The sequence below is a fragment of the Caretta caretta genome, chromosome 1 (assembly GCF_965140235.1).
Source record: "Caretta caretta isolate rCarCar2 chromosome 1, rCarCar1.hap1, whole genome shotgun sequence".
In the NCBI taxonomy this organism is placed as follows: domain Eukaryota; kingdom Metazoa; phylum Chordata; order Testudines; family Cheloniidae; genus Caretta; species Caretta caretta.
The window spans coordinates 319,235,994-319,262,168 of NC_134206.1; positions in this window are offsets into that span (position 1 = coordinate 319,235,994).

The window sequence follows — 26,175 nt, forward strand, 5'->3', positions numbered from 1 at the left end:
GGGGAGTCAATACCCTAGCAAGGGGGAGGAATTGAAGTTGAGTACCAACCTTTTGTTTAGAGCTGAACCCAAGAAGGAGACTGAACTGTTGTGTGACTTAGCTGGAGGACTGAGCCATAGCAGACCCATTGAGAGGATCTGGGGAAGAGATCAGCTGAGACTGGTTATCACAGCTTAGAGAGTGCCACCAAAAGAGTGTGAAACAAAGTCCCCTGCAGCTCTGCATCTGGGCCTGAGGGGGCACCCTAGACATAAGGACATATGTTTACAAGTAATGAAAGTTATGTAGAAGGCACCTATCTCTATAGTTAGACACCTGGGCCTGGTCTACACTGGGTGGGGGGATCGATCTAAGTTACACAACTTCAGCTACATGAATAACGTAGCTGAAGTCAACGTACTTAGATCTACTCACGGCAGTGTCTTCACTGTGGTGAGTTGACAGCTGATGCTCCCCCATCGACTCCGCCTGCTCCTCTCACTCTGGTGGAGTACAGGAGTCTATGGGAGAGTGCTCGGGGGTCAATTGATCATGTCTAGACTAGACGCGATAAATCGACCCCCACTGGATCGATTGCTGCCCACTGATCTGGCGAGTAATATAGACATACCCTTCAATACAAGTGGTTAATTTTCAGCAGTGCTGAGTATCCTCAACTTCCATTGAAATTAATGGGAATTGCAGGTGTTCTGCATCACTGAAAACTTGACTAAAGTTATTTATGTTCATAACTGTGGAGTTAGCTATCTAACTTTGGGCATCCACATTTGGAAATTGTGGATTTTTAGTCTCCCTAAAGAACCAGGCATTTGTAACCTCAAGTGGTTGTCCCAAGTGGACACATAGTTAAGTAGTAAAATAAAATCTGGTTTATTATAGGACATAATTTTTAACATCACTTCCTCAGTGTCCAATTTCTTAGGAACTAATCAACAAAGTGTGTTTTCAAATTTTAATTGTGTTTAAAATAAAAGAAATAAGCATGTAGTTTCCTACCTTGGTTGAACAAGGCTATTAACACAGAGATATGCTCCTCATAAATCCTTAGCCATTTTAAATGGCAATGTCTTATACTGTATACACATCACTCAACTCTGATGTTTTCTTCAATAAAATTGTTTTGAAGTGCTGTTTGTCATTCACACACACAATGCATATTGCCACCTATCCACATGTCTTTCTGACACAGAAACCTTTTGACAAATCCTTCCTGATTGCCACTTTAACCTTTCAACACAAATATTCTGCATCAACCACCACTACATGAACATTTTTAAAATGCTTTTTGTTATGAATCATTTGCAAAAAATATAAAGCTCCGTCTTCAGATTATGCTTCTATTGCTATGACCCTTTTGCTCATTTATTTTCTAGCTTGTAGGAAATAACAGCTGTTGCAGAACAAAGATAAAGGCACAAGACATAACCCTCCAGTTTTTGGCAGAGCACCACAAAACTTACATGAAAATGAGCCACGTTCTTCAAGAAAGCTTTGAGCTACAATGTAACTTCAATGCAAACTTATTGGCTTTTTAAAAAAAATGTATTCAGTTTATTTTCATCTAAAATGTACAAATAGATGCTTAACTCAGGATCTAAGTGTCTTAAGAAAATATTTAAAATGTATTATATTGGCTCTATTCAAAGTCCTTTGAAATCAATGGCATGGTTCATTGCCTTTGGCATGCTTTGGAATAGACTCCATAAGAAACTGAAAAAAACAAGTTAAAATATAGAAAATAATAACAACAGATTTCACAAAGTTTAGTTTTTCCACAGAGAACATGAACAACATCCTGTAATTCCCTCCCCCATAACTTCCTCTATCCTACACACCTAAGCCCTCCTCAAAAACCTAAGCTAATAGATGGAGCTTGCAGCATACACTAAAGATAATCAGATTTAGGAAATTTGGAACCAAGGAGGGAGAAGCATGAATTCCGAAGTCACAGTGCCCTCCTGGAAAAACATTCTGCCAGCAGCTTCTTCTGCTAAATCAAGGAAGCTGCAATCTGAGCACCACCATTGATTTTTGCTGTGGCATGCTCATCTTGAAACAAATGTGATCTCTCAGGAAGGAAGTTCCAAGTCTGTTTGTGATTTACAAGTCAAAACCAACACCTTAAACTCCAACTGCACCATGCATTAACTGCCAGATACACCAAGCAGGCTGCCACATGCAGAAGTAAACTTCAGCTTCTACAGGGATTTCATGTATAATGGTATGCAGAGTATATTGCAGTAGTGCAATCTAGAACTCATAAAGGCATGGATAATGGTAGCATCTTCTGACTACTAGAGGAAATGACACAGTGCCTCCTGATCAGGATTAGAGTGAAAAAAGGACATTCTAACCAGTCCGGCTCCTGTTTGATCCTCAAAAAAGAGAGGAAATTATAAAAAGCCCCAGAGTTGCACACTTGAGGAACAAATCATTTTGAAAACTATGGATAACAATCACTACAAAAGAATTAAGTATTATTATTAGTATTAGTAGTATCTTAATGTCTTGGATTTCATTCTTTTCTTCTTTCTACAGCCATTAAGATTAAGAACCCCGAACACTCCCTAACAAGACCCCAACGGTGACCCTTAAAGGGGCACAGTTGGGCATCCAAAGAAAGGACTCAAGACTACAAAAGCAATGTCCATCAAGAATAATCACCCCATAAACCAATCAACTGTGGAGTCAACCCCATGACATCATATGCTAAAACACAACTCAAATCCTTTTTAATCCTAATAGCCTCTCATGCTTGATGGGCTCCATATAAAAGCTCCCTGACCATGGAGTAACCTGACTTGGAGAAAGATTAAAATTCGTTACTGTCATAAATATAAAGGGAAGGGTAAACCCCTTTGAAATCCCTCCTGGCCAGGGGAAAGCTCCTCTCACCTGTAAAGGGTTAAGAAGCTAAAGGTAACCTCGCTGGCACCTGACCAAAATGACCAATGAGGAAACAAGATACTTTCAAAAGCTGGGAGGAGGGAGAGGAACAAAGGGTCTGTGTCTGTCTGTGTGCTGCTCTTGCCAGAGACAGAATAGGAATGGAGTCTTAGAACTTTTAGTAAGTAATCTAGCTAGGTATGTGTTAGATTATGATTTCTTTAAATGGCTGAGAAAAGAATTGTGCTGAATAGAATAACTATTTCTGTCTGTGTATCTTTTTTGTAACTTACGGTTTTGCCTAGAGGGGTTCTCTATGTTTTTGAATCTAATTACCCTGTAAGATATCTACCATCCTGATTTTACAGGGGGGATTTCTTTATTTCTATTTACTGCTATTTTTATTAAAAGTCTTCTTGTAAAACACTGAATGCTTTTTCATTGTTCTCAGATCCAAGGGTTTGGGTCTGTGGTCACCTATGCAAATTGGTGAGGCTTTTTATCCAACATTTCCCAGGAAAGGGGGGGTGCAAGTGTTGGGAGGATTGTTCATTGTTCTTCAGATCCAAGGGTCTGGGTCTGTAGTCACCTAGGCAAATTGGTGAGGCTTTTACCAAACCTTGTCCAGGAAGTGGGGTACAAGGTTTTGGGAAGTATTTTGGGGGGAAAGACGCGTCCAAACAGCTCTTCCCCAGTAACCAGTATTAGTTTGGTGGTGGTAGCGGCCATTCCAAGGATAACGGGTGTAATATTTTGTACCTTGGGGAAGTTTTGACCTAAGCTGGTAAAGATAAGCTTAGGAGGTTTTTCATGCAGGTCCCCACATCTGTACCCTAGAGTTCAGAGTGGGGGAGGAACCTTGACATGGTGGTAGCGGTGGGATTAACCTGAAATCATTTTGAGATCCAGTTGAGATTTTTTGAACTAGAAATACAGATTTTAAAAAGAAAATTTTTTTTTTCTTTGGAAAGAAAGTCCAGAAAGCAGCTTTGAAACTGAAAGCAGCTTGGTTTCTCTCTGCTTTGTGGCCAAGCAGAGACAAAAGGGGATTATCTTGTGAATTGCAGGTTTTCTTTGCCTGGAGGCAGGGTACTTAACTCCTGCAGGGAAGTCTTCCATCCCAGAGGTTTTTTTTTCTTTTCTTCCTAAAAGTAAATAGGGGGTGTGTGTTCTACCCATTTGCTTTTTCTTTGGGCTGGGTAAGCAGGTTTCCAAGCAGTTGGAGGTTTTTTGCTTTAATTTGGGCCCAGAGCAGAGACAAGGGAATTGTCTTTTTCTGTAGGCTGACAATCACTATCAGAGAATAGGTATTCTATTGCAGCACAGCAAAATTTTACAGCCAAGTTTTGTTTGTTTATTTCTAAACCTCAGGTGTAAAGTTAGTTAAAAACAGAGAGGTTAGAATGACCAAATCCTCAGCTCAACTACAGCTGGAATTAGCCAAATTTCAGGCTGAGGAAAGACAAAGGGAACATGAAAGACAGATAGAACTCATGCGGCTGGAGAAGGAGGTACAGGAGGCTGCCCACAAGAGGGAAATGGAGGCAAGGAAGCATGTGGAGGAGGAGAAGGAAAAAGAGAGGAAGCATGTGGAGGAGGAGAAGGAAAAAGAGAGGAAGCATGTGGAGGAGGAGAAGGAAAAAGAGAGGAAGCATGTGGAGGAGGTGGAGAGGATAAAGGCCCAGCAGAATATACCAACAAACCCTAGCAATCCTTCTCCAGGTACCACTTCCCATCCCAGAAAGTTCCCCACCTACAAGGCAGGTGATGATACTGAGGCCTTCTTAGAAAACTTTGAAAGGGCCTGCCTTGGGTACAACATCTCTACTGACCAATACATGGTAGAGCTGAGGCCGCAGCTCAGTGGACCCTTAGCTGAGGTGGCAGCTGAAATGCCTAAAGAACACATGAACAAGTATGAACTGTTTAAATCCAAGGCGAGAGTCAGAATGGGGATAACACCCGAGCAGTCTCGTCGGAGGTTCAGAGCCCTAAGGTGGAAACCAGACATGTCATTTACCCGACATGCCTACCACATTGTGAAACATTGGGATGCCTGGATATCAGGAGCAAGTGTTGAATCTCCAGTAAATTTGCCCTTCCTAATGCAAATGGAACAATTCTTAGAGGGTGTTCCTGAGGAAATAGAAAGATACATCCTAGACGGGAAGCCCAAAACTGTAATCGAGGCAGGAGAGATTGGAGCCAGATGGGTGGAGGTGGCGGAGAAGAAGAAAACTGGTCGCAGTTGGAGTGGAGACCAGAAGGGACCACCCCAGACCACACCCTATTACCGGGGGCCGCCCAAAGCCCCACCTACCTCCCAAAGAACCCTCCAGACCCCTTATCGTCCCACCACCCCGTTCTCCAGCAACCCTCCTCGCCCCAGTGACCCATCAGCTGGACGATGTTTTAAATGTAACGAGCTGGGGCATGTAAAGGCCAACTGCCCCAAGAACCCCAACAGATTACAGTTCATTGCACCGGAATCACACCAGAGGTCCACAGGCCCAGATACCTCCCAGATACCCTTGGAGCGGAGGGAAACTGTGAGTGTGGGCGGGAAGAAGGTCACCGCGTGGAGGGACACCGGAGCACAAGTGTCAGCTATCCATGCTTCCTTAGTGGACCCCAATTTAATCAACCCAGAGATCCAAGTGACGATTCAACCCTTCAAGTCCAACTCTTTCAATTTGCCTACAGCCAAGTTGCCTGTCCAGTACAAGGGCTGGTCAGGAATGTGGACTTTTGCAGTCTATGATGATTATCCCATCCCCATGCTGTTGGGGGAAGACTTGGCCAATCATGTGAAGCAGGCCAAGAGGGTGGGAATGGTCACCCGCAGCCAGGCTAAACAAGCCGTGAGGCCTAGCTCTGTTCCAGAAACTTCTATCAGGACCCAGTCAGAGGTGATGGACCTGGACCCCAGGCCAATGTCTGCAACAGCAGTAGTGGATCCAGTCCCAGAGACCCAGACGGAACCAGTCCCAGAACTGGAACCAGCCGAACCACCAACACCAGACCCCGTGTCAGCACTGAATCCAGTACTTGCAACCTCAACACCAGAGGGCCCCACCGAACCTGAACTGGCAGCAGCCGATAACCCGACCCAAGAGGCTCAGCCGGAGCCTGAATCCCAACATAGTGCACCAGCGGAGAGCGGTTCACAGTCAACAGAAACAGCTCAATCCCCTATATCGCTTCCAGAGGGACCAAGCCTAGGTCCACAATCCCATGAGGAACTGATGTCTCCAGCATCAAGGGAACAGTTCCAGACCGAACAGGAAGCAGATGAAAGCCTCCAGAGAGCTTGGACGGCGGCACGGAGCAACGCACCGCCTCTCAGCTCTTCTAATCGATCCAGGTTTGTTGTAGAAAGAGGACTTTTATACAAGGAAACTCTTTCTGGTGGACACCAGGAAGACTGGCATCCTCAGAGACAGTTGGTAGTTCCAACTAAATACCGGGCCAAGCTCTTGAGCTTAGCCCATGATCACCCTAGTGGCCATGCTGGGGTGAACAGGACCAAAGACCGTTTGGGGGGGTCATTCCACTGGGAGGGAATGGGCAAGGATGTTTCTACCTATGTCCAGTCTTGTGAGGTGTGCCAAAGAGTGGGAAAACCCCAAGACCAGGTCAAAGCCCCTCTCCAGCCACTCCCCATCATTGAAGTTCCATTTCAGCGAGTAGCTGTGGATATTCTGGGTCCTTTTCCAAAAAAGACACCCAGAGGAAAGCAGTACATACTGACTTTCATGGATTTTGCCATCCGATGGCCGGAAGCAGTAGCTCTAAGCAACACCAGGGCTAAAAGTGTGTGTCAGGCACTAGCAGACATTTTTGCCAGGGTAGGTTGGCCCTCCGACATCCTTACAGATGCAGGGACTAATTTCCTGGCAGGAACTATGAAAAACCTTTGGGAAGCTCATGGGGTAAATCACTTGGTTGCCACTCCTTACCACCATCAAACAAATCGCATGGTGGAGAAGTTTAATGGAACTTTGGGGGCCATGATACGTAAATTCGTAAATGAGCACTCCAATGATTGGGACCTAGTGTTGCAGCAGTTGCTCTTTGCCTACAGAGCTGTACCACATCCCAGTTTAGGGTTTTCCCCATTTGAACTTGTATATGGCCGTGAGGTTAAGGGGCCATTGCAGTTGGTGAAGCAGCAATGGGAGGGATTTACACCTTCTCCAGGAACTAACATTCTGGACTTTGTAACCAACCTACAAAACACCCTCCGAACCTCTTTAGCCCTTGCTAGAGAAAACTTACAGGATGCTCAAAAAGAACAAAAAGCCTGGTGTGATAAACATGCCAGAGAGCGTTCCTTCAAAGTAGGAGACCAGGTCATGGTCTTAAGGGCGCTCCAGGCCCATAAAATGGAAGCATCGTGGGAAGGGCCATTCACGGTCCAGGAGCGCCTGGGAGCTGTTAATTATCTCATAGCATTCCCCACCTCCAACCGAAAGCCTAAGGTGTACCATGTTAATTCTTTAAAGCCCTTTTATTCCAGAGAATTAAAGGTTTGTCAGTTTACAGCCCAGGGAGGAGACGACGCTGAGTGGCCTGAAGGTGTTTACTACGAAGGGAAATGTGCTGGTGGTGTGGAAGAGGTGAACCTCTCCATGACCCTTGGGCGTATGCAGCGACAGCAGATCCAGGAGCTGTGCACTAGCTACGCGCCAACGTTCTCAGCCACCCCAGGACTGACTGAACGGGCATACCACTCCATTGACACAGGTAATGCTCACCCAATTAGGGTCCAACCTTACCGGGTGTCTCCTCAAGCTAAAACTGCTATAGAACGGGAGATCCAGGATATGTTACAGATGGGTGTAATCCGCCCCTCTGAAAGTGCATGGGCATCTCCAGTGGTTCTAGTTCCCAAACCAGATGGGGAAATACGTTTTTGCGTGGACTACCGTAAGCTAAATGCTGTAACTCGCCCAGACAACTATCCAATGCCACGCACAGATGAACTATTAGAGAAACTGGGACGGGCCCAGTTCATCTCTACCTTGGACTTAACCAAGGGGTACTGGCAGGTACCGCTAGATGAATCTGCCAAGGAAAGGTCAGCCTTCATCACACATCTCGGGCTGTATGAATTTAATGTACTCCCTTTCGGGCTGCGAAATGCACCCGCCACTTTCCAAAGACTTGTAGATGGTCTCCTAGCGGGATTAGGAGAATATGCAGTCGCCTACCTTGACGATGTGGCCATATTTTCGGATTCCTGGGCAGACCACCTGGAACATCTACAAAAAGTCCTTGAGCGCATAAGGGAGGCAGGACTAACTGTTAAGGCTAAGAAGTGTCAAATAGGCCTAAACAGAGTGACTTACCTTGAACACCAGGTGGGTCAAGGAACTATCAGCCCCCTACAGGCCAAAGTGGATGCTATCCAAAAGTGGCCTGTCCCAAAGTCAAAGAAACAGGTTCAATCCTTCTTAGGCTTGGCTGGTTATTACAGACGATTTGTACCGCACTACAGCCAAATCGCTGCCCCACTGACAGACCTAACCAAAAAGAAACAGCCAAATGCTGTTCAGTGGACCGGAAAGTGTCAGAAGGCCTTTAACAAGCTTAAAGCGACAGTCATGTCTGACCCTGTACTAAGGGCCCCAGACTTTGACAAACTGTTCCTTGTAACCACAGATGCGTCCGAGCGTGGTGTGGGAGCAGTTTTAATGCAGAAAGGACCTGATCAAGAATTCCACCCTGTAGTGTTTCTCAGCAAAAAACTGTCTGAGAGGGAAAGCAACTGGTCAGTCACTGAAAAAGAATGTTACGCCATTGTCTACGCTCTGGAAAAGCTACGCCCATATGTTTGGGGACGGCGTTTCCACCTGCAAACCGACCATGCTGCACTGAAGTGGCTTCACACCGTCAAGGAAACTAACAAAAAACTTCTTCGGTGGAGTTTAGCTCTCCAAGATTTTGATTTCGACGTCCAACACATCTCAGGAGCCTCTAACAAAGTGGCTGATGCACTCTCCCGTGAAAGTTTCCCAGAATCAACTGGTTAAAATCGTCCTTGAGATGTGGAAAATATTGTTAGTCTTTATGTACTTGGTAGTATATTTAGAGATGCATGTGTCTTATTAACTCTGTTTTTCCTAGAGCTCCAGGAAGAAATCCCAGCCAGTGTTTCACCCTAGCTGAGATTTGGGGGGCGTGTCATAAATATAAAGGGAAGGGTAAACCCCTTTGAAATCCCTCCTGGCCAGGGGAAAGCTCCTCTCACCTGTAAAGGGTTAAGAAGCTCAAGGTAACCTCGCTGGCACCTGACCAAAATGACCAATGAGGAGACAAGATACTTTCAAAAGCTGGGAGGAGGGAGAGAAACAAAGGGTCTGTGTCTGTCTGTATGCTGCTCTTGCCAGGGACAGAACAGGAATGGAGTCTTAGAACTTTTAGTAAGTAATCTAGCTAGGTATGTGTTAGATTATGATTTCTTTAAATGGCTGAGAAAAGAATTGTGCTGAATAGAATAACTATTTCTGTCTGTGTATCTTTTTTGTAACTTAAGGTTTTGCCTAGAGGGGTTCTCTATGTTTTTGAATCTAATTACCCTGTAAGATATCTACCATCCTGATTTTACAGGGGGGATTTCTTTATTTCTATTTACTTCTATTTTTATTAAAAGTCTTCTTGTAAGAAAACTGAATGCTTTTTCATTGTTCTCAGATCCAAGGGTTTGGGTCTGTGGTCACCTATGCAAATTGGTGAGGCTTTTTATCCAACATTTCCCAGGAAAGGGGGGGTGCAAGTGTTGGGAGGATTGTTCATTGTTCTTCAGATCCAAGGGTCTGGGTCTGTAGTCACCTAGGCAAATTGGTGAGGCTTTTACCAAACCTTGTCCAGGAAGTGGGGTACAAGGTTTTGGGAAGTATTTTGGGGGGAAAGACGCGTCCAAACAGCTCTTCCCCAGTAACCAGTATTAGTTTGGTGGTGGTAGCGGCCATTCCAAGGATAACGGGTGTAATATTTTGTACCTTGGGGAAGTTTTGACCTAAGCTGGTAAAGATAAGCTTAGGAGGTTTTTCATGCAGGTCCCCACATCTGTACCCTAGAGTTCAGAGTGGGGGAGGAACCTTGACAGTTACACCCTTCCTTACCCTGAAGAAAGCAAGATGGCTGAACAAAGCAAAAACTACCCCGGTGTCAGCCCTCACACAGCAGATTGAATCGCTCTCAAAGAAACAAAACCCTAAATCCATGCCCTCCACAACCATAAATTCAAATATATAAATAAGTGGCTAGCCATGCTAGTGGTGGTGTTGTCTAGTGGCGGGAAGGCCATGTCTGGGTCAGAGCAACAATGGTGCATCCTTCAAGAAACTGCCAAGTACATATATAGGAGAATCCGATATATTAATCTTACTTTCATTTGTTTGCATGATCTTAGATACTGGTAGGAGGGATGGCAGGAACCATATGGGCAAAGAGGGAAATATTCCCTCATCTTTATTTATATTCATCTGTTTTCCCCTCTGTATGTGTGCACTGACACCAAAAAGAGCTCTTCATGGATAGAGAGGAGAATACACTGCAAAACACTTAATGATTGTATATGTCAGGTAAAATAAAGAATATTTTGTTCTGATACTATGTTTTCCATTCTGATGATAGCATTAAATAATAATACACCACATTTAATACTTCCCATACAAGGAAAGCTCTTTACTAAGTATGCACACATCCTGGTTAACTTGGAGCTTTTGTTCATACTATTCCTATACCATGCGAAAATCGTGTCATATAGTGGACCAGTTCCTCAACTGGAATAAATTGCAGTACAGTAGCTCCAATCTAATCAATGTAGCCACCACGATTTCAATCAGCTGAGACTCTGGCCCACTGTCCAATATTATCATATACAGAGCAAGTGAAGATAGTAAGAGAGCTATATTGTCAAGTTGCTTCCTGGTGCTCCTCTGCATCCTCCTTTTGTCTCTCATCTTATATTTAGATTGAAATCTGTTTGGGGCTGGAACCATCTTTTGTTTTGTATTGTACAGAGTGTAGCACAATCAACTCCTGTGACTGGGGCTACTATGCATTACCCCACTACAAATAATTAATAATGTACTGGTAACAGACTGTTAATAAGAGACCTGGTAAAGAACGATACAAAATTCAGATGATACATTCACAGATTTTAAGACCAGAATTGTTACATCCAATATATTAACAAAACTATTGTACCATTCCAAAATGGGAGCAACACTGGTCCTGCGCATTTTGGCATGTGCCTCATTATTTCTGTGCAAGGACATCAGGATGTAAACATGAGAGGCACAAAGAATGTCCTTCAAAGCCCCAGACTGTATCAGTAGAGAACAGAATGCTATCATGGCTCTGTTGGATTACATATCACTGCACAAAAAGCTTTGTTGTAGCAAGACAGAGAGAAGCTGCTGTGATAAAGTAACATCATCGCTGGGATTAAAGAGACCCATCACATTGGAGAAGTGGATGGGAATGCTACAAGGGGTGTTTAAGGTGAGGGACAGGAACAGAAGGCGTATCAGGCACATGGTGCTATCATGACAAGTCAAGCAAGTCTCAGTGCCCTAAGTATAGAGAAAGTTCCCCTGCAAAGAACTGTGCCCTGCAGCAAAGGAAAATATTAAAATATCCTGGCAGGTCAAAGGGAGATGAGATAAAGGGATAGAAATAAGCTTGCTTGGCTGTCTTAAGCTGCAGACAGTGCTACTATGGAAGTCAAGAAGTTTGATGGCCTAAAGTATAGAGAAAGTTCCCTGCAAGGTGTTGCGCCCTGCAGCAAAAGAAAAATATTAAAATATTTTATCTCTTCTAGGTTAAAAGGAGATAAAATAAGAAGATAGAAATAAGATTCCATGGCTGAGTTAAGTTAGTAACGGAGTCCTGTCATTCAAAGTAGGTAGCTGGAGGTAAAAGGAAAGCAGGAGTCAGCAGCTGGCAGTAAAGATAGAGGCAAAAGGATCCAGCTGTCTAAAATGTGGCAGGTGATCCAGAAGATGGTAGGCCTTCCTAATTCCCAGTCAGTACTATCCACAGCTTCACTGGGATTAAAATTACCTTTTCCAGCAGAGTCCCGTTAATAAATTTCCCTTATTTATATCCAGTTTCTAGAGAAAATATCTAGGATCTCTATACTCCCTCTGCAGGATATAACTAATTCCCACTGTCTTCAGTGAGAGTTGCTCAGTTCCTGGAGAAGGAGCATAGGACTCCTGAATATGCCAATGCTGCACTTAACTTTTGCAGTTCAGTCTTGCTTTTTTTCTTATCTTTTTGAGATGTCTTCTCAGATGGCCTGCAGTCTTCTCAAGCTGCAAATGGGCAAAATTAAGCTCATACTCTTTTCTCTTGAATTATTTTGATACTAAACCTGTCCCCCTTCCTACCGAACCTACCCAAAATGCAGCTATGAAAATGTCTTCCAGATCTTCTTCCATGATGTCTTCTTCCATGTCTTAACCACTCTGATTCCAGCTGAAGTCACTGGGTTACTCATCTACTGGAGCATGAGCATAGGTATACTAGATATTTTCTCTGGGGACCAGACATAAGTAGGGGCTTTTCAGTTTACCAGCAGAACTCTCCTGAGAAGTGTCACCTGTCACAAGGAAGCTATAGATCTTACTGGCTGAATATTAAGGGATCACCCTGCCAATCCTGGCTGTTCACAGCCATCTTTGTACCTAGGGTATGTCTTCACTGAAAAAAAAATATGTTCTTAACTTGGGCTAGCTAACTTGATTTAAAAGCTAATTTGCTTTGACTTCACTGGTATTTTAACCCAGATTAACTAACCCAAATTAAACTCACTTGGTTTTTTTGCAGTGAAAGCAAAAGTTTAGACATCTCTGCAGGCCTGTCTAAGTTATGGAACATTTCTGGAACTATCCGGTTTCATGCTGCAGCCTGATTCTGACATACCCCTCCCATCCTGGCACAACCCTTACACCAGGGCCTATGTAGAGGTTCTCAGAAGGCATTCTTGTGGTAGTATTCCACCGTGGCGGCACCCAGGATATTTTTCTCTTATTCCACAGCTGGAGATTTTAGGTCCCCTTTATACTGCTCTGATCCTTTTAACCAGTGTAAAGGGCCTGTTGCTGGAATCAGGAGTTTACCTGATGTTTTCCCAAGAGGTTTTGCAGTTCAGCCCCAGGAGAGGCAGATCAGAATCGAAGTTTAATTTTGCTAGCCATGATCTCCACACAGAGGAGAGAAAACTGAAAGTCTTTCTTAGAAATCATTCTTAAAAAGACAGGGAACTCATGTGTTCCAGGGAGGAAGTATGATCTTGGGAAGGCAGTAGGAGAAGTTTCCAGGGTCAGGTCCTGATTGCTGCCTTTGATCGGGGCCCAAAACCATAGATCCCTAATGAAGGCTGAGTAAGAACTCCTTTCCCCTCAGCATGGAGGGACCTCTTGGGAGGACATTGTCATGCAGCCACTGTTCTGAAGAGATCACAACTGAAGAGACAAATACTACAGAAACAAAACAAAAACAAAAAAGGTACACATGCACACTGAAAAATACAATGAACTATCAAAGTGATGGTCAGCAAATGCCATGCCAGTTCCATTTATATTAGGATAGATAGAAAAGACAGAGGCCTGTGGTGAGGTGGAAATGCAGCGAGGGTATGTTAACAGGAAAAAGAAGGAAAGGATGAATATTCTATTTATGTTCTCATATTGCACTCATCACTGCTATTCCAGCTCTTCACCAGTTCTACCCGTGACAGCAGCGACCAGTACAACTGAGCCACCATGTGAAAGACAATCAGGCCCATATTATTAAATAGTTAAGTAAATACCATTTATTGAATGTATTTGTTTTACATGTTGTGGATGTCATACTTAGTACTGGTCATCTGTTAGTGGCAAACAGAACAACAGTCACAGGATAACAGTTTTGCTGAAAAGTTATATTTTTATTAACTGATACCCCTCTTCCCCCCACCCCCACACTCATTTCCCATCCCCCCAAAAAAATGAACAAATGAGTTCTAGAGGCCTGCCATAATACAATGAAATTTCCACAGTAAAGTCATAGAATCTCTTTCTGCTTCTTAATAATCTAGTCATGTGGTTTAACATCATATTCCAGACAACTGAACCAGTATAATTTGATTATCAAGGCATTTGAACCTAACAACTAATTTTCAGTATCAATAACCACCATAACTTCCCTCATCATTTGAAACTCTGAAAAACCATTAGATGTACAATGATTCTGGAAATATCTGTTCAGGGTTGTATACCCAATTAGCTTTATGTTACCACAGCGAAGCAAACCAGTTTATGATCATTACATGCAGCAAGTGCCATGAAAATCTCAGTCAGTTTATAGATCCATCTGGCAATTATGACAATCAGATAAGTAAGATGAAAAAAATAAGAAATTTCTTGCCCAAATAAATGAAATATATATTATTTTTTGCAGCCACTATTGTCTTTTTTCCCCAAAAAATCATTAACCATCTTAGTACACATATGCAGGCTCTATTAATTTAACATCTTCTCACCTTAAAGTCTAATCAGTTTTGGATAATTATAGCCCTTGATGTATTTCAGCACCGTAGACAGGAATCATCCAACAATGAAATCTGAAAAACATTTTGTTGTGTTATAATAACAGCTGTAATGAATGAAGACAAATGACATGAAAAAGACCAATTCACCACAAGACAGCTCCTAGGGAATATTAGTAATTTGAGGAGAGAGAAAGAATCCAAGTGGATTCTTATCCGCCAAACACAATTATGCATTATATTTCCTCAGTATAATTGTCTTTGTATAAAAGACTGTCTAGAATAGGTTATACAGGAATCATGTAAAATAAACAATAGAATTAAAAAAACAATATAAATGGAGTATTTTGGTGGGGCCCGTATTGTCAGTTATAACGTAACCTGAGGAAAATATTGAAAACGTACATGTGAAAATGTGCCAACACCCTTATAATTAGAAAAAGTCACTGAACAAACAAACAAATAAATAAAGGATATTTTAGTTACTTTACTTGCTGAAGAAATCAGGCTAGGATTAGAAAAAAAAGTTGACTTTAATAATTCCACTATTAGCATGTGTAATGTTTTTACAACTCAGTAACAAATGTAGGCGTAATTGGGAGTAGGAGTTACTGATGTACCACAATGAGATTATGGCTCAGTGCCTGGGCTATTTTGCCTATCTAGTCCCAACAGCTGCAACTCCACTCCACACAACAGCAGCCTCTGTCAGTGCATTAGACCCCAATCCAGAAAAGCACTTGAACACATGAATAACTTGAAGCATGTGAGCAGTCCCACTGACGTCAAGTGGAACTGCTCACCTGCATGGAGCTAAGCTGGTGTCTAAGTATTGGGATTTAAGTCTTAACTGGTTCTGAACAACTACTGATTCCAATGGTGCTGATATAAAATGCAGTAATGATACCAAGAACCACTAATGTACATGATGACGTCTGACTCAGCCAAAGAGAGAAAAATGGGAAAATAGCATTTTGAATTTTTTGTGAGTTTTGCTAAAAAATTAACCATATTTGAATGACCCTGAGCCAGCTGGTCCTCATGTGCTTCAGTGATGGCGGCAGTACAAATATATAGGGATAGTTTAGATGTTTTCACATTTGAGTTCAAATTAATAAAAAAAAAAAAGACTCTGATTTCATGTAAAACCTGAAATGAAAAGGTTTTTGAATTTCATGATGAATATTTCATGCAGCACTAGTTATATGGTTTAAAAAATAAATAAAAATACCAGGTAGAGTAGGAAGTGAAAACTTGTGCCAATAAGAAATCAGTTTTAATATAAACATAGCACATTCCTGGGTTAAATTCTAATGCTACTAAAGTCAATAGGATCTTTGCCACCAACTTCAAAGGGACCAGGATTTCACCAGAAATTCACACTCAGGGTGGGTGAGTGCAAGCCCCATCATGTAAGCCATTGTAGATTGACTCACACCAAGTCTAAATTTTGTCCCCCTTTTTAAAATTATTTTGAGAGCCCAGAAACTGTTAAAGATCACCTGGAAATTTTGCTTGTGTAGATGAATACATACACCCTGCCCAAGGGCAGTTTCTACAGTACTAAGGGATTGATTAAAGATGATAATTTTCAGAATTACTCTCTTTAACAGGAAGTAGGATTAAATTCCTAACAAGCCAATGCTGATCTGGAAGTATGGCTTATTATGGTTATGGTGAACCCATAGAAGGAAACTGAGGATTTGGGAAGAGGGCGAGAAAGGAATCTCCTCCTACTTTCCCTCCCCACAATCTCATGTGGCACACCCTCTTTACAATTCAAATTCCTGCATGCAGGTAAGCACACAGGAGTCTGTTCACTTGTTGTGCCTGGCCCTTGAACATTGCAGGCAGGGAGAAGTAGGGACATGGCTGCAACCCATTTTGCATCAGCTGCACAATAAGCTAGCCACACAGTTGGGGAAGCAGCGCACATCTTCCCTAAAGGAGGATGCAGCTTGCACAGTACTCCTGCACTTGGCTGCTCAAGGAAGGATTGGGCCTTTCTGAGGTACAATCGGTCTTAGAGTCCCTCAAAGAGAAGTATGACTCTGCAATGACCCTATGCAGGGCTGTGTATAAACCATCCATCTTAGCTCTACATGGAGAGTTCCAGAGAAAACAGCAAACTGCCTAGAGAAAGCAGAATATCCTCAGCAAAAATATGCAACTTTGCATGTTAACAAGAAATTATGTTCACACTTGAGTTTCAACTAAAATACTGCTCTATTGACAAATTGTATTCAATCGCTCATACAAACCAGTTTAAATTAGATCTGTGAAATAACAATGCAGTGCAACACAAACTTAATATGTAATACAGTGTGTATACTTCCTGACTATATTTTCATTTGTCAAAGTTATGCCAGACAGTCTTCTAGAGAAAATGTTGCCTGTGGTTTCCTTGAGCCTCTTGAGGAGCTCAGTACTTTGGCATAAGTACAGGACATTTATTTAATCCATCAAATGAATGGAATTTAATTTCTACATGTTGTACTAGGGGAGATCATTTTATAATTTCATGTCTGTCCTCTAGTTGTGTGAGGACACATCTCTTTCTTTCTGTATAAGCAACAAGTTCCTTTGCAGTTAGATGTTTCTGAAATACAATAAAAAGGAGACGCCACTGGCTATATCAGTCATTTACTTTTTTTGTAGAGCGTGTGCAAACTCAAACTCCACAGCCCAATCACCATGCTGTGCACACTGGGGAGGCAGGGGGTCAAGAGACCTGCTTCTCAAATAATGCTGCTCGTTTAGGACTAGAGTAGCCCCATGACTGCAATCATTCCAACCCCCCCCCCCATAAGTGACCTACTCACAGACTTTCTGGCCTGTCCCTCTTCTGCACTCATCATCTTTCCACCCAGAGTTCTGCTAATCTCAGGTATCCCCACAGAGTTGCACTCTGTAGCAGACGGTGGTTGCATACCTAAATGTAGATTCTGCAAATACCACCCCTCTTCATCTGCAGATAGCATCATGTTGGTCTCACTGCATCCAGGTTCCTAACCCCTGCAAGAGAAACAAAGGTAGGATTTATTCTGGCTGTAGATCCATCTTAGAATATTTTTCCTTTTAAAAAACTATTTCAAACCACATTTGCTGGGATGACACTCAAAGCGTCAGTGCATTATGATTTGAGTAAAGTGATCTTATTTCTTTCTACCACATTCAAAATTGAATTATTTGCAGATGGGTAAAGATCCTTCAAAAACATCTGTCTCTCCCAAGGACATGTACTTTGCATAAAATGTTTCCTTCATTTGATGTTGTGCTCTGAGAATAATTTGCAGGGATGGGGGGGGACAGAAGGGGAGAGAGGGAGAGGGAAAAAACTTTGCTTCTGACTTACAAGTCTACGCTTGGCTGAGTTTTAGGTGATTGCTGAATAACCTCACTGCTATTTAAGCCTCAACATTCTGCTGTATGAAAACTGATAGCAAGTCCCTATTCTATTCCGCAGTAACACAAAACATGAGCTAACCTCAAACTCCAAAATTTTCAGAGTCAAATGAAATTAGTTACATTAGATAGACTCTGGGGCAGCAGTCACATCTCTCCAGGATGGGGCAAGGTGCCAGAAGCTCAGAGACTGAGCCTGCAGCTGTGGAGCAGCCAGCAGGAAACACAACCCCATATGATGTCTCTTGTGATGTCAGAAGTGATATTTCTGAGTGTCTAATCTCTTTGGTACTGGGACTTGTGCAGAGGAAAGAGGCAAAGTTTTGGTAAGGAAGTGTGGCAAGGATGCAAGAAGAGCAGCTGGTGAATGAGAGTTAGATCAAGAACTAACAATGGGATCATTTTATATATGTATAAAATAAAATAAATAGCACTAACAAGAGTGATGCCAGTCATGCACCTGAACACTTTGTATTTATGTTGATCCCCTTTGATCGTTTTTCTATTAAAAGCACATTGAGGTATGGACTGTGTTTTCCAACAGTCTGAAAAGCACCCCACCCAAGAGCTATCTGTAATTTTTTTCCTGCAGAACATTTTGACTTTTTAGAAAAAAATGCCCTTAAATATTTTAGACCTAAAACAAGATGTTTTGATTCTGAAATGCTAATACAGTACCCCATGGGAATTGTAGTTTGAGTGTTTTATGCCCCCAGTCTCCTCTATCAGCATGGCTCCCAGTTTGGACTACATATTTCATGATGCACCCTGACCTTCTCCTTGGTGGTGGTGGTAGTTGTGGGGAGGGGTAGTTTATCACAGGATTTCCTTTCTATGGTGCATCACAGGAAATGTAGTTCAGCCAGGGAGTGTAGCCCAAAGAGGAGAATGAGGGCTGAACCACAAATTCCAAGAAGCATTGGAATGGCATTTCTAAACTGAAAAGTTTCAGACTAGGGTTGAATTAGATGAAAAAATGAATTTTCTTGTTGTTGTTTTTGGATATTCAGTTTTGTGTCAAAGAAAATAAATAAAAAAATTCTGTAGAAAGCAGGTAGTTTTTGCAAAAAATGCTTTTTGTCAAAACCCTAATTTTTTACAGGAAAACAGTTTGGTTTCAGCCAGCCCTATTCAACATTTTGAAAATTGCCGTTGTATAAATAATGAAGAAAAACAGCCATACTTATTCTGAGGAAATGATCAGGTTGAACAAAGAAAACATTGGGCCAGATTCTGTTCTCATTTATGCTGCTGTAAATCTGAAGGCAAATAAATGACTCTGGTTTTATACCAATTTAATTTATATTACTGTAAAACATGTCTAGGAATGAAGCCACTCACCCTGAAAAAGCTCCAATAGTACAAAACACGAGCAGCCCAGCTGCTCAGCAGGTCATCATAAAAATATGACACCAGTGCTCCACTTTCTGTGCTGGCTCTCCATTGGATGCAGAGTCCAGTCCTCACTGTCCTATTCAAAGCCCTTGAAAGGATTGGCCCTAGCTATCTGAGATCATCTCTCCATTTTTAACCATGAACTCCCATACTGAATGAGGGCCCCTTACTGAATGAGAGAGGCAACCTAGTGACAGAGGATGTGGAAAAAGCTAAGGTACTCAATGCTTTTTTTGCCTCTGTCTTCACGAACAAGGTCAGCTCCAAGACTGCTGCACTGGGCAGCACAGCATGGGGAGGAGGTGACCAGCCCTCTGTGGAGAAAGAAGTGGTTCAGGACTATTTAGAAAAGCTGGACGAGCACAAGTCCATGGGGCCAGATGCGCTGCATCCGAGAGTGCTAAAGGAGCTGGCGGATGTGATTGCAGAGCCATTGGCCATTATCTTTGAAAACTCATGGCGATTGGGGGAAGTCCTGGACGACTGGAAAAAGGCTAATGTAGTGCCCATCTTTAAAAAAGGGGAGAAGGAGGATCCTGGGAACTATAGGCCCGTCAGCCTCACCTCAGTCCCTGGAAAAATCATGGAGCAGGTCCTTAAGGAATCAATTCTGAAGCACTTAGAGGAGAGGAAAGTGATCAGGAACAGTCAGCATGGATTCACCAAGGGCAAATCATGCCTGACTAATCTAATTGCCTTCTATAACAAGATAACTGGCTCTGTGGATGAGGGGAAAGCAGTGGACGTGTTGTTCCTTGACTTTTGCAAAGCTTTTGACACGGTCTCCCACAGTATTCTTGCCAGCAAGTTAAAGAAGTATGGGCTGGATGAATGGACTATAAGGTGGATAGAAAGTTGACTAGATTGTCGGGCTCAACGGGTAGTGATCAATGGCTCCATGTCTAGTTGGCAGCCGGTATCAAGTGGAGTGCCCCAAGGGTCGGTCCTGGGGCCGGTTTTGTTCAATATCTTCATAAATGATCTGGAGGATGGTGTGGATTGCACCCTCAGCAAGTTTGCAAATGACACTAAACTGGGAGGAGAGGTAGATACTCTGGAGGGTAAGGATATGATACAGAGGACCTAGATAAATTGAAGGACTGGGCCAAAAGAAATCTGATGAGGTTCAACAAGGAGAAGTGCAGAGTCCTGCACTTAGGACGGAAGAATCCCATGCACCGCTACAGACTAGGGACCGAACGGCTAGGCAGCAGTTCTGCAGAAAAGGACCTAGGGGTTACAGAGGATGAGAAGCTGGATATGAGTCAACTGTGTGGCCTTGTTGCGAAGAATGCCAATTGCATTTTGGGATATATAAGTAGGGGCATTGCCAGCAGATTGAGGGACGTGATCTTTCCCCTCTATTGGACACTAGTGAGGCCTCATCTGGAGTATTGTGTCCAGTTTTGGGCCCCACACTACAAGAAGGATGTGGAAAAATTGGAAAGAGTCCAGCAGAGGGCAACAAAAATGATTAGAGGACTGGAACACATGACTTCTGAGGAGAGGCTGAGGAAACTGGGATTGTTTAGTCTGTGGAAGAGAAGAATGAGGGGGGATTTGATAGCTGCTTTCAACTACCTGAAAGGGGGTTCCAAAGAGGATGGCTCTAGTCTGTTCTCAATGGTAGCAGATGACAGAACGAGGAGTAATGGTCTCAAGTTGCAGTGGGGGAGGTTTAGATTGGATATTAGGAAAAACTTTTTCACTAGGGAGGTGGTGGAATCTCCTTCCTTAGAAGTTTTTAAGGTCAGGCTTGACAGCGCCCTGTCTGGGATGATTTAGTTGGGGATTGGCCCTGCTTTGAGCAGGGGGTTGGACTAGATGACCTCCTGAGGTCCCTTCCAACCCTGATATTCTATGATTCTATGATTCTATGATAATGCTACCTTGCACTGAAACCATAAACCTTTTGTACACAAGGGGGAGGCTTCTTAGTACAGGAATCAAAACTTTCTCAGGAGCTGGACTTAAACTGTGAAATTCACTCCTGCAAGGAGTAAGAGTGAGCACTGACTTCACTACTTTCAGAGCTAAAATCAAAACTCACTTCTTTGACTTATCTTTTGCTAATGAAGAGATAAGGAGTGTGAGGTAATAACTTTTATAGGACCAACACAGATCTCTTCTTCAGGTCTGGGAAAAGGACTCAAAGTGTCACAGCTAAATACATGATAAAACACATAGTTTACTGTAAGTAGTTAGCACATGTTCTAATCTAAGGGACTATTCAGGGTGATGTGACCCTTTAGTACTCCTGTAACTACTACCAAAAAAGAGCAGCATATAAGCTCTAAATCTTGTCTCTCTCAACAACTGAAGCTGGTCCAATAACAGATGTTACCTCACCTATCTTGTCTCTCAAAGACAACAAAAAACAGATGAAAGAGGTCAGTAGAGCGGATAAAAACAGGACAACAAAGAGTCTAGGTACAAATTTGATTCAATAGGTAGTATTTCTTTTGTGTACTTTAGTGTTCTAATAATGCATTAAAGTCATTTAAGAGACAGATGAAACTGGCATTTGTAGAGGGAGACTTATAGAATTAGAAAACTTAATGCTGGGAATGTCCTCTTAGCAGATAAGGATTAAACATGAAAGCTAAAATTAGAACTGAAGAAGTGGAAAATGCTAAAGACAACAGAGTCCGAAAGTCAATAACAGAACAGATACCAATAAGTCAATGGTAAAAGCAAGAGAGATAAGCCATGGCTACTCACTGTGTAAGGTAAATGAAGCAGAAATGTGTTTGCAGGAATTTGATGAAGAACTAGAGAAAAGGTCAACTAGCAGAACACAGTGAGACCTTCACAGGGAACATCTTGTATAATTCCACTGTTTGAGCAGCCCTGTTGAGATTGGAGTTACTGTTGCTGTATTTTCACCTTCGAAAACTAGCTACATTCCTGGTAATGGCACCATGCGACTGTCAACTTTCAGGGGGGTTTGGAGTGACCAATGACAGTGTGTGCCTAGGGAGGTGCAGAGTTTCTCACCACTGGGAAACGGGTTGGGTCAGGACTCTAGGGCACTGAAAGTCCTGACTCTCACCATCTCTCCTGTTAGGAGTCTGCCCTCCTCACCCGGTGTGTGCTCTTGATGTGTGTGCTCAGCACCTCCAGCTGCTGGTTCCTTATTCTTCCCTCAGGCCAAGAGCCACCCAGGGAGGCACATTGCATCAAGTAGGCAATCCAGCAATAGAAAAAGCCAAGGACTACTCTATGCAGGGATGCATAGCTGTCAGTCAAGAGGAATGGAGCAGAGATAATGGGGCTATAATCCCCTCAGAAAAGCAGGTTCCCTTCAGTGCTTAGAGGAAAGGCTGTAAAACCTAGAAATGCCAGGATTCAGGGGCCGCTGAGGTAAGCACTTGAAGCTAATCAAGTGCAGTTGAACCTATTTAGGCTAAACACCTTAAAGAGAAAGGATGCTACTCCTAGAGGGGATAAACAAGACTTGTGATGAAGCCAGCTCTAAGGAAACACAGGTTCTGCCCTGTATTGTTTGTAATTTGTTTTTTTCTGTACTTTTGAGTTTATTCTCTGTAAATCTGAATGGAATAAATCTGCCTCTAGATGTTTTTGCCAGGTTGATGTCAGATTGATTTAAACCAGAATACCTGGTAGTAAACCAGGGAGAGGGAGATATATTCAAACTTGTGTCTCTAAGAGTTCTTCCTCATGTTTTTGGACTCACCCTGCTACACTACTATATTCATTCCTTCATAATTGTCTCAGAAAAACTCTCTTTTAAATTCAAATTTGTCCTGCTTAGTCACAGACCAAAGGTGAAATTTTTTTTCATGAGGACCTGACCCATTGAATCGTTTCTAAGTTACATAATGATGAAATCACCATGTGTCCCTTTAAAAATGCCACCTACTGATTTCACAGAGGGGAAACTTGACTGGCTCTGCAAGCTATGGATAGCTTTTGGATAAAAGAGGAGTGTATACATGCATAAGCCCCTCCTGCCTTTGAGTGTCCTGTTGCTATTGGCCAGCCAGAAAGATGCAAGCCCATTGTCTCTTTCTTCCTACAGTCATTTATTTAAACCATGGGCCAGGGCTTTCCAGGCCTCTTGCCCCATTTTTCAGCTTTTGTGTAGTCACACAACTGAAAATCGGATTCGCTTTTGAGTGTCCCACTTATCATTCACTTTGCCCTTGGTTGGGACAAGTGTCATTGACATGTTTAGAAAAAAAATGATTCACCATTTCCTCTCCCTGTGGGCGTTCTCCAATGTATGCCTCGCCCCCCATTTATCCTTTTCCCCGCCCAGAACTTCTGCCTACACACCACTTATGGTTAACTCCCTTTTAGGTACTCTGGAATTATGGGTTGTGCTTCTTTTCTTCCTTTTTCTTTCAGTTTTTGAGCAAGCAGAGAATGTGTCTCACCAGAGAGATTTGTACGACTGTGCATATATCTAAACAGCTGCAATCTGAGCATGCTAATAAAACATCAAGGAAAACAGAGCAGTGCATAGAGATTTTCAGTTGCTTATACACTTCATTATTTATAACCAAACTCCATTTATGCTATGTCTACACAACAAAATAGGGGTGTTAGTTGGCTGCTCATGTACATGTATTTGTGCTAGCTGTCACTGAGCTAGCATGAGTACAAATAGCAGCGTAGCCATGGTAGCATGGTTAGCAGCAGCAGAGCCATGACTGAGTGGTGCTGAGTACATATCCACCGGTTTCAGGCAGGTTTTGTACTCCACACAGCTCAGCCCTGCCTCCGCTTTGGCCACCCATGGCTACACTGCTATTTATACTTGTACTAGGTTGATAAGAACTAGCGCGAGGTGTATACACGAGCATGGGACTCATACCCCTAGCTTGTAGCATAGACATAATCTTAGATTAACACTGTATTAAAAAGTATCTCAAATGAAGCGGTATAAATAGTGCCCCTTATTAGGCAATATGTTGAGGTTGTGGGAAAGAAAAATAAAAGAGAAAATAAATTATCACAAATAATGGCCCCAACCTGAAATCAGATCCATTTAGGCAAACCCAACTGATTTCTGCACAGGACAGGTCTGTCAATGAAGATCTGGTTGCAGGAGTGGGGTCTGTAGCAAACTCATCCAAGGGTTAAGAAGTATTCTGATCTGAAGATTCAGTTCCACCACTTCAAAAAGAAAAGAACTAGTTGTGAAGTTTGGAAGGGGACTAGCAAAAGTGGTACAAAGCTCATGAAAAAATCTGGCAGTTTCACAGAAGAGTTAAACTTGCATGACATGTAAGTCACTAGATAACTGCAGGCTTTTTCATCAGGACCATACAATATCTCTGATCAGTGATACTCACAACTGGAACAGCTCCAGCAGAATGTGCTCCTGAGCCTCTTCTGCCACCTGCTGCACTGGTATATTGGTCTGTGCTTTTTTATCAGATGCTATGACACCAAGCAGCAGGAAACCTTATTTTCAAATTAAGATGGTACAAAACGGTCTGGCTCTCCAGTTACCCAATTTCAGGACAGTGACATGGTTTGATTACAGTAGGGAGATCTAAGAAAGGTGATCTGATTCCAGATCTTATTTATGGTTCATCATGATTTTTAATCTGTCGCTTATCTGAGAATCATAATGCTGCTTTCAAGTTTAGTGAATGGTGATATGCCAATTGAGGTAATAAAAGTAACTGTAGAAAATTGCTATGGCCTCCTTGCCTATTAAAAACCATCTAGAACAAACTGGGAGATTCTGAGTCAATGTGTGCTGCAAAAAAGAACAAAAGTGTTATCTTAACTGCAGTCTGGAACAAGAAAATAAGGGTGTTTGACAACATTTTGACTGAGAAAGCAGAGACATTCAAATGAGATCAGTGGAGGTACACTTGTGTAAAACATACATGAAGTGAGAGGAGAATAGAGTCTATTGTACATATGTTTTGCCTCACAGGATTATTTCCATTCAGTAGCACTGTATTCCAGTGTTCAAAAAAAAAAAAAAAAAAGACAGCCACCCTCTGTTACACAAAGGTTTTGTGGCATCCCTCTAATGGATTCATGCTTCGGGTTGGATTTTAATCAGTGGTCAGATTATACTGGTATATTTACATATATATGTTTCCCTTATTAGGTTATCTTGCTACATGAAAATGGCAAGGAGAATAATGGTGATCCTCTTGCAAACCCATATTCCTCTCATCCAAGTAAAGATAACCTGCCTTTAACATGTCTCCATGCCAACTCAGTGTTGGAAGTCTTATAATTCCTCCCATTTCTCACTTTAACTGTACCCTTATTTCTTCTGTTGCAGGGGGGGATTGGATAAGATTGTCTTTGAGCGTCACTAAGTCCTTCTTTCATTTGTTGAAATTGTGGCTCTTGAGAGATGTGAGACACTCCTGAGGCCTGGGTTGGAGTTTTGGATTGTGAAAAGTGGGTAAAAGGCAGAAGAAGGTGATGGTGATCTGGAAAAAAATGGTATTTAAAAATTATAAAAAAAGCATCAGCTGTAATCAAAAAGGCTGGCAGAAATGGAATGTCTTTACACTAAAACAGTTATTGTTAGTGAGTTTCAAGGCTTCCAATGAGATCACACAATTGTTTTAGCAACACAGCAGAGGCCTCTAAACTGGGAGCAAATGTTCAGAAATGGAACCTCTACATGTTTGTTTTAATTGGTTAATTTTGATGGGATGAGGTTGCCACCCCTTTTGCACATTGGTTTTTGAAGCATACTTGGCACTTAGTTTTAGAAAAGAGCTTTTGGAAATAGAGAGAACAAGCTTCTTCAGAATGGCAGGCCACACCTCCACCTTGCAAACTGTGGGTGCAAAAGAAGAGCTTTACCCATCAGGTTGTTGAGCGCCAATTAGCATTGTTCCAAAATTACAGTGCTCACAATCTGCATAAACAAAAAAGAAGTGGATCAGCTTTACATGATTTTTGTTTGTTTTGTTTTTTGCTCACAAGTATGTCT